A 10,091-nucleotide genomic window follows, 5' to 3' on the forward strand; every position below is an offset into this window, starting at 1 on the left:
ATAGTTTATGAAACTATAAGAGAGATATGTGAAATTTGTGAACAATGGTACTATCACTTTGTCGGATGAACAAATGAACAAAATAAAAGTTGTAGAGCTTGATCAGTTCTACAACTTTGTTATTGATGACTTTTTCATTTGAAATTACTTCGTACCCCAAAATTTTGTTCGAAGTTCTAATATTTTAAAATTCAAAATTTAAACTGTCCAAACAAAGTTATATGGAAAAATGACCAAAACAAAAGTGGTAGATCACGATGCGTTATATAACTTTGTTGTAGATATTTTTCCATTTGAAAACATTTATTACCCCCAAATTATGTTCAAAGTTCTCATCTTTTGAAATTTAAAATTTAAAATCTTTAAACAAAGTCGGATGGGGAAATGACCAAAATAGAAGTCCTAGATCTCGATGATTTCTATAACTTTGCTAGTGATAACTTTTTCATTTAAATTCATTTAGTATCTAAAAATACTATCCCAAAAATTATTTATTATCAAAAGAAAAGAAAAAAAAAATACAACTTGGGTCAATACCTCCCACAGGCCCAACTACGGCCTCAGTTGCCATCAGTCGTCCATCTCTCGATCCGACAGTTGAGATCCATGGGTTTCCTCTCAAACCCTGGCTCTCTATCTCCCAGTCCCTTCTCTCGTGACGCCACCCGCCTCCCCCTACTCCCGCCTACTCTCTCCTCCGGCAGGGCCGCTACCGGCGTTGCCCCTTCCAGCCGCGCCGTCCGTGCCTCAGCCTCCCATGTACACCGCCGGCCCCCAAGCACCGCGCCGCCCGACCCATGCTGCCGCTGCCGCCAGGCCATCCGCTTAATGATGACTGGGGCCGGCGCCGCCCCTCCTCTTCCTACTGAGCGGGACGCCGAGCATCACCAGAGGTCCATCACTCCCTTCGTCCTATGTGAAAATACCTAATCCCTTGTCTATTTCTATTCAGATCTGAGCTGCAATGGCCTGGGTCTTGATGGCTTCGCCTAGTCAATGGGGACGCTAGATCCATTAGGCGCCATGGTAGAGAGGCTAGATCCATGGTGTACCAGTTCAGCGACAGTGGTAGGGATGGCGCAGGAGGTCGGTGCCGCAGTAGGCGTCGTGTTTGTCCAGTGCATAGCTTGAGTCGTGTGCTTTTTGTTTGGATTTTCTCTAGTAGCTATTTCTAGTGGGCTTCTCTTTCAGCAGTGCAATTATCTTTCAACCTACAGGTTTATTTTTGGAGCTCCATGAGGACGTGTGTTCAAAGTTAAACTGCAGCAGTTTGTTCAACTTTCAGGTTCAGAGAACTACTGTTATTTTTTATTTGTTTGCCTGGTTTGGTCCCTGCGGCAGTTCATGTAGCTGTTATGTTCATCTACATAGTTTAGAGTAATATGTGACATGGTGAGGTAGTCCTCCAGTGCTCTAGTCGGTAGGGGATGGTCTGCATCAACCTCAAAGCCAAGTAGTGTCCCTCTAGCTCCAAGCACCACATCCCTTTGCCTGCCTACGATTCTTGCTTGGGAGGTAACTTTCAGTAGTCTGCGTAATCGTTTTGTCTGTTGCCAAATGCAGATTTTTTTCTGACAAGATGCCAAATGTAGTTGAAGCCCCCCATGGCAGGAACGGTAGTACGACACTATATGTTTGATGAAATGCATCTGACACATGATGTTTCTATTTGCCAAAATATGAAATGTTTGGTCTCTAAAAAAATTATGTTTTAGATCGTTATTACGTTGCTTGTTGTTAAAGGTTGATACATGTTTGACATGAGTATCTGAGTTTTTTGTTATCTAACGAGCCATGCATATTATGGTGAAACTTCATCATAGTGTACAAATGTTTGCGAAGTAGCTATGATGTATTGATCTTGCTCCTCATCCGGTTTGCCCTATCTAATGCAGGTGTGAATGGATATCAGACAGACATCCCGGCAACTCTCCTAGGAGGCCACATAGGCACATGCAAGCTCTCCCTGATTAGATCAATGCTGCAAGCGACGTCTACCAGGCAAGTTGCTTGTCGTTCTTAATTATTGCCATCTCTTGATAGATTGGTCTTGTTTTGTTAACTATTGCTAAACCTAAGTTTGGTGGTATAGTGTCGTTGATAGTGTTAGGCTTGCATTTCAGCAACCTGCAAGACCTTTTGTGGAGTAGTCGGTCCATACAATTATTTTGTAGCAGCTGAAGAGACCATTACTGCTAAAGACAGGAAGGATTGTAGTAGATGACAGCTGCTACAAGGTTGTCAAGCTTATCTTGGTATTTTTTTACTGCTCTAAATCAGTATACGTGACCCATATAACTTATAACCTAATTGTACTAAAGCGAAATGGACACTATGTAATTTTCTATCCATTAATACGATTTATATTTTGTTGCTTTTGTTTTCAACTACATTTTCCAGTGGCACTATAAATGTTGTTAGCCTTGGAACTATGGGAAACTTTCTTAAAAACAATGCATTGTCTTTGTGCTGACCGAGATGCACAAATGTCATGTTCTTTATAAAAAAGAAATCAGAGGAGAATATGTTTGATTGAGTGGGCTATGGTGTAGTGGTATGAACTTTAAAAATTGCATTCCATTATCTTATTATTACTAAGCTGGCATGATTATCATCCAGCAACCTGCTAACAGCACAAGCAGCCACATTTTTAGTGTTGATGGAGTACCTCAAAACAAATTAATTGTGACAACTCAAGTTCGACCTATTTTTAGTCAATGTAGTGTTGAACACGGAACCATCATGCATTTTTAGTGAACTAGATAGTGCAAGCCATGATATATCTTTCATTAATCTGCTGCTTTACTCTGCCCTAGAATCAGTACTGATAACTCAATTTGCTACCTAAAAATGGTCCTAATTTTCTTGTCAGTAAACTTACAAAGTTCTCGTGCAGTAAACTTTCTTGTCAGTTTACTACTTACAATAAGCCCTCATGCTTGTCATATCTCTTTGATCATTGAGCAGGATGACTAATAAGTTGTTAGGAAAGTTTCTTTAAGGGCATCATTAAAATCAAGCCTATGAAGAAAAGAAGGTAGACTATGAATCATATCCCCTTCCCTATTGCAACTTTATGGTTACAATACAAGCTTTTTTATGAAACCTATCCTTACTTACTGTATTGAACCTGGACTTGCTTATTTTTATTTCTCTGAACTCCAAGTTATCTAAGTGCTTATGTGCATTGGTTGCTATTAACTATTCTCTAACTGAACCTGTACATGATAATTAATAAGTAATAGATGATTGGGTTTGTTGCTCTATAATACTTAGCCATTTTAAATTTGGACAATGAAATTGTTTTCCACCAGTTCATAAGTAATAGATGATTTAGTTTGTTGCTCTATAATACTTAGTGATTTTAAATTTGGTTGAGTAACAGCTATGTCCACATCTAATAGGATTCACATTTTCCTTCATCTAAAGCAGGAACAGTTGGAAGCACAGATTCTTCTCATCAGGCCTCACTTGAAGCAAACCAAGCAAGCATCTGTTTGTATGTTTGAACTTGTGTGATGAAACTTGGAACTAGTGTGATGTTTGAACTTGCAAGCAATTATGTCTTCTGCCTTATGCTCTGGAATGTGTGGATGATGGCTTGGCTGATATGTATGAGTTGTGATGAGAATGCTGGAAACATCTATGACATTTGTCATTGAATTAATACATATGGCAATGCCACATTTGTCACAATGTAAATGTCACAAAATATGTCCTATCGTCACAATAAGTTGTCTAAATAAGGGTTCCTAGGATACAATTTGTGACGGTTGGCGTATTAGGTGACAAGTTGACCAACCAATATGTGATAGTTATAGTTGTCATTAAATGACAGTAATATATGACAACAAAACAAAACCATCACAGAAGGTCATCACATTTTGTGATGGTTTTTCATATTATCGTCACAAGGTACAATTTGTGACGGTCGTTATATGACGACTGGCATGACGCTGCTTTTTCATCATAAGATTCTTTTTATGACAAATCCTGTATTTACCATGACATTTTTAGTTGTCATATAAACCTAGATTTTTTGTAGTGTGTCATCTGTTTTCCAGAAAAGTGGGACGAATGCTTGACTCTAGCTGAGTTTTCTTATAACAATAGCTATCAAGAAAGCATTCGTATGGTACCTTTTGAGGCCCTGTATGGAAAGAAATGTAGAACACCTCTTAACTGGGTTGAAGTGGGTGACTGTGGTTATTTTGGACCTGATTTTATCAAAGAAGCTCGAGAGCAAGTTAGTGTTATTCAGAGTCATTTGAAGGCAGCTCAGAATTGTCAGAAAACTTATGCGGACAAGCGAAGAAGAACCTTGCAGTTTGAAGTTGGTCACCATGTGTACCTAAAGGTATCCTCGATGAGAGTTGTGCATCAGTTCGGAGTCCATGGAAAGTTAGCTCCTCATTATGTTGGACCTTATAAGATTTTGGAGTGATGTGGTTCGGTTGCTTATCATCTTCAACTTCCAAATATTTTGTCAGTAGTACATAATGTCTTTCATGTTTCCCAATTAAAGAAGTGTTTACGAGTTCCTAAGAAAGTGGTGGAAATTGAAGGACTCCCTCTCCAACATAATCTTTCTTATATTGAGCATCCTGTCAAAATCTTGGATAAAAAAGAGAGTCACTAGAAACAAAGTTGTGAAATTTTATAAAGTCTAGTGGCAAAACCATTCAGAGGACAAAGCAACTTGGGAGTATGAGAGTTGTATTCTAGAGCATTATCCCCATCTTCTCCCGGTGTGCCGAGATAATAGTTTATGTTAAAAGCTTACTCTTATCCTTTTCCTACACTAGGCACACTTAAAATCTCGGGATGAGATTTTGTTTAAGGGGGGGAGAGTTGTAACACCCTCGGTGTTACACCTTAAATCATTTACTAAAACATATCATGAGCCTCATGTTTATGTGTTAGTGCATGTGATAAAGTGTGTAGATCAATTTCTTGTAACCTAAAATGACTAATAAAAATGTTAAACGAAAGTTGATTAAATAGCTCATGTATATCAAGTAGGGTTTAAAACTAATTTTTATTGAACAAAAATGCTATAGAACATATATGTGGCGCTTAAATAAAGTTTGGAATATGAACTTTGTAGATAAAAATAAAATACTTGCTATAGAAAAATAACATTGCTAGCTAATATTTCTAATAGCCTAGAAATGCCACTTGGAATCAAGTTCATCTCAAAGACTTAGAATATTTTCAAGTTCATCGACAGCACGACAATGCCAAATTTGGCAATTTATTTTGTGAAATCAGGTTAAGAAAAGGTGTTTAGTTTTAGCTCGATTTGGTAGCCTCATATGCCATCTTGAACATGGTGAAGATGGTTTGGCTCCTAAAGCAACCGTTTAGTTGTTATGGGAGCTTTTAAATTCATGCACGACTCGGTCTCGGGGTGATTGGCCACGTGGGCGCGGTCACCATGCTCGGGTGCTCGGCATCACCATGCTAGCTGTCTCGCGTGCACGTACGCTACCATGCATGGCTGGCCACGGCTACTCTGGCCTGGTTATGGCCTGTCCGCCGCTGGCTCCACGGCTGCTCTAGCCTGGCTGTGGCAGGCCATAGTAGCTTCATTGTATTATTATGTGCTCACTGTAATTTTTGTAGCCTTAGAATAGAATAAACATTAGGGTAGTTAAATGCTCTTTGTTTCAATATACATTAAATCATTAGTAGAAATAAAGATATATCCTTTATTTGTAAAGCTAGGTGTTTGTTAGTTGAACCCAACACTTTGCTTGGTAAAGATGATAGTTAGCTTAGTACCTTAGTCATTAGAGCTAACTTAGTAGCTTAGTATGTGTATTCTTAGTTTAAGAGTTGTTGTTGCCTAAATGTTAAGTGTTGCATCATCATTGCATGCATGTAGAGAACGAGTTGGCGGAGATTGTGACCACTCGCGATCGCGAGTTCGAGGAGAACGTCGAGGAGTATGAGGAGGAGATTATCGTGCAGGATGAGGTCCCGAACTGCCACTGACTAACTTAGCTGGCACCACACCTGCTCAAGGCAAACTCCGGTGCATAACCCCTTATTTTTTATAATCACTGTTTATAATGTGATGTGCATTTACGTTACAGGAATTTTATGAAAACCATATGCATAGATATATCTGTCCTATGAGTCTTACTAGTGCAGGTCCGAGTAGATGCTATGCTTAGGTTTTTGGTAGTGTGAGTAACATGTCGTTACTCACAATAAGTGATTATTATATTTACTCTCATGATAAAATGATGAAAGAAAAAATAGAGATAGGGCAGGGATATAGTATGAGTATTGGTGGGTGTAACAGGTTGTGTCCCGTAGCCAACAGGGCTTAGCTTGGTTACACTGTTTTCCTTGTTCATGTTGATTAAGGACCATCCATTGCTGTAGATGGTAGTCAGATCACAGACTTATTATCCTGAGCACATACTTGCTTATGGGACCAGAAAGGCTCATTACACTCTTATCGCGGGTTCTGGCTCTTTTCGGACCGACTGATTGGAGGCGGAGAAAGATGGAGGTCTAAGCACCATACTGAGACTGGGTCAAAAGTGTGGGAGCTTAGAGTCCAAGTTTGGATAGGGACCTGGACCCCATGACAGGAGTAGAATGGGTTGGTCTTGTTTGTGTCTAGGGTACAAATAGGGCGTGTGTTTTGGGGTACCCAGCTGGGATACATTGGTTCGTGAATCGCTGTTTCTGTGAGATGGTATGACTTGGCTATGGTCTAGCACCGTAGTAAGAACTGGAAGATAAAAGATGGTGAAATGGTTTTGATTACTCAACCCTTGCTTAAAAGTAGAACATGTGCTTATCTAGAATGGTTAGCTAATGAAGTAATCATGACTGCTAATAAAACTTGACAGTAAGGATGAACTATTAGTAATGCTTTCCGCAAATAAAAAGAAAACAACAAACCCATATTCCCTATCATATCCTTGAGAGTTGGGAAACTATTCCTACTAGTCGGATAAGTCTTGTGAGTACATTGTGTACCTAGGGTTTATTTTACCCCTGTTGTAGGTGCAGCTTGAGGAGTAGCTCTTGTGTGGAGAATTCTTCTAGTGGCATAGATAGATCATTGTTTCGTTTCCGCTAGATGTTTATTTATATTCTACTGTTTAGTTATCGCACTCTGAACTCTGGTATTGTAATAAATAATTTCCAAGAACTCTTGTTGTATGAAATGGACTAAGTATTGTAAGCTCGTACTCATTATTGGATTCTAGATGTAAAACGTGGATAGTTTTGAGTTCTCCCTTGGGTGTGCTCGATGGAACTGACCGATGTAGCTCACTTTCGAGGTGCTTAGTGTATAGTAGAAGACGAGCGCCTCCGAAAACATGTTATTTCGAGCGGTTCTGCCATAGTTGAATTCTCAAATTTGGCATAATAGGCCAAGATTCACATTTTTTTGTGAAAGTGATAGGGCTCCCCCTACATCCATGCTTCTGTGGGGTGCTGCATACTATGTCAAATATATAAACATAATGCAAATGATTGGTTATGCACAACAAGTTTGCTGTGACAGCTGGGTACGGCACTACCGCTTCTTAGCCGCAGCACTACCGTAGAGCGGCACTACCGGGCTTGGGTACGGTGCTGTCGCACTGGCTGCAAGAGCATAGGTTTAATCAAACACCACACAACATGTAATATATAAAATGACAAGCATTCTAGCACAGATATATCACAAGCTACAACATGGAAGTAATACATGTCCATATCCATACACATATAGAGTACAAAGGTAGCATTATTACACAAATTAGAGTTTTGAGCTTCTCTCAAACTCACAACCTAGCAAAGACTACTTCTCAATGGATAGAATGTGAAACTCCTGCTGCAGCAACCACTCCATGGCATCAAAAAGTTGTTGACCCCTCTAATTTTCTCCCCCTTTGGCACAAAGCACCAAAAAGAGAAGAAAAGAAGAAATGTCAATGAACTCACTCCTCATCTTCTTGGATGTCATCCGAGTCGATATCCTTGTCACCAGCAGCCCCCTCACCGCCATCATCTTTGTCATCATCATCAGAGGACACCACCGCCCTCCCTTGGCGATGGGTGGCCTCCTCTTCCTGCTGCTCCTCCTCCTTAGTATCCTCTAAATACATGTCGGAGAGACTAGGGAGGTCATCAAACCTCGACAGTGACTCAACTGGAGGAAGGGGTGGCAGCCCTACATGCTCTCTAGCCTCCCGATTCACCTCGTGGTTCTCCAATCGGTCCTCATAGGCCGTTCTCGCTGCATAGGTACAAGTAGTGAAAATGGCCTTGATCCATTTCCCAAACTTTTCCATCTCCTTTCCCTTATGAGACCTCGAGTGAGAGGACTCGGGAATGTCCTCTACTAAAGGAGAGCATCTCACTACCTTGCTAGCACCTGAGGCTTGGGTCTTCTCAATCTTGTAGACGGTGTAGAGACCATCCTTGTTAAACTTGTAACCGGTGACCCTTTCAATCATGAACATGAGATAGGGAGCATAGGGCAGCCCCTTTCTCCCATCATCCATGTCAATCCTTAGCTCATGCCATAGGAATCGAGGGACATTGAACCTATCACCTCTAGGAGCAAACCTAGCAAGCACATTTCTCATATACCCATTAAGATTTAAAGCTTCTCCATCCTTGGGATTTATAGTGTGCCTGATTCGGTTGTTCAAGATGTAGTAGTAGCTTTGCAGGCCACTAACTTTCCCATCTATGCTTCTCCTGCCAATCAACATGTATGCAATGTCTCTGATCTCTGCTGTAGCCTCATCATGGATATAAGTGAATCCACGCTCCTCCTCACCAAAACCAAGGATCCGGCTGAAGGTCACAAAGTCAACACAATAGTGTCGTCCCTCAGTCATCTAGTGTATCTCATCGGTATAGATGTCAAGAAGAAGGTAGCATGGAACTGAGCTAGCACTTCCACATTTCAATTATATCTGAAACTCATGAGATCAGAGAGACCAAAGTTCTCACAAGCCCTGATTACTCTATTGAATTCAGGCTCATTCTTCTCCTTCATTTCCTTCTAGTCAACATACTGCATCTTGACAATTTTTGACTTCTTTGAGTTGAAGATCACAGAGGCATAGAAGTTAGAATGGAATTCATTCTAAAACCTGTAGTCAATCCCCAAATCCTTTGGCTGCTCATATGGGTTAATCTCACATGCTTCTTCCACCAACTTCTGCTTTCCTACATAATTGATCACGGGATGAGCACGTGTATCAGCTGGACGTCTCATGATCACCTCCTTTGGATAATCTATGATATAGCCTTTGTCAAACTCCTCAAGGTGAGGTGGAGTATCTAGGCAAGCACCAAGAGGGATGGTGTGGCCAGCCCTCTCCAAGTTCTCCTCCTCCTAGATCAACTAATCCCTCCTTCCCTGTCTCTAGCAGCCCCTTTGTCTGCTGTAGTACTACTGCCTACAACTATCCTCCCACGACCATGTCAAGGAGGATCCTTGTCATGAGGCTCGGCCATCTTTCGCTTCCCCTCCAGTCATCATCTCCTTCAGAAGTCATCTATGCAAATGAATATAGGTCCAAATAAGAAACTGTATATAAGGGGTATAGAAGAACACTTGTAAAACACTTTGAATAGTAGAGATGATTCAAATCTCGAGTTAGGAAAGCACCATGAACAAAACTGGTTAGAAGGGGTGGCACTGCCACACCCTAGGGGCGGAACTACCGCACCTAGTGCTTCACCTCTCCCATGATTCATTTCTTCTCAACTGTTCAGACCATTTCTCAGCCATTCTTCTAATCCACTAAACAATCTAGAAAATGAGCAGACATAATAAACACATGGAGTTGTCTACAAGATAGGTAAAGTAGTTATATGTTTAAGATAGAAATAAATATGGTGCACAAATCCAACTAAAACAGAGAATCATTGATGGGACCTCATCTAGATTTGCATAATCATGCTGTTGTGCGTGGCACTGCCGCACCCAACATGTGGCACTACCATGGGTACAGATGATGCTCTACCAATGAATCTATGTTTTAATTCAATTCAACCATCAAACTTGCTTCTACCCTAATCATGCAGCCACTAGAAACCATTTTCCAATCAAAGTAGAA

The 10,091-nt window shown here is 40.7% G+C and overlaps 1 long non-coding RNA gene across 2 annotated transcripts; it reads left to right on the forward strand.

Moving 5' to 3' along the window:
* The first annotated feature begins 767 nt into the window (after nt 1-767).
* On the forward strand, nt 768-3,605 carry LOC136451834 (uncharacterized). 2 transcript variants are annotated; one of them, XR_010758658.1, is made up of 6 exons: nt 768-893; nt 1,218-1,515; nt 1,917-2,001; nt 2,124-2,237; nt 2,968-3,037; nt 3,433-3,605. It is a non-coding gene; the product is annotated as an uncharacterized lncRNA (long non-coding RNA). The 2 variants fall into 2 exon arrangements; XR_010758657.1 differs by lacking the exons at nt 2,968-3,037; nt 3,433-3,605 and having other exon boundaries at nt 2,124-2,698.
* The last annotated feature ends 6,486 nt before the right edge of the window (nt 3,606-10,091 follow it).

The sequence above is a fragment of the Miscanthus floridulus genome, chromosome 5, assembly GCF_019320115.1.
Source record: "Miscanthus floridulus cultivar M001 chromosome 5, ASM1932011v1, whole genome shotgun sequence".
Taxonomy (NCBI): Eukaryota; Viridiplantae; Streptophyta; class Magnoliopsida; order Poales; family Poaceae; genus Miscanthus; species Miscanthus floridulus.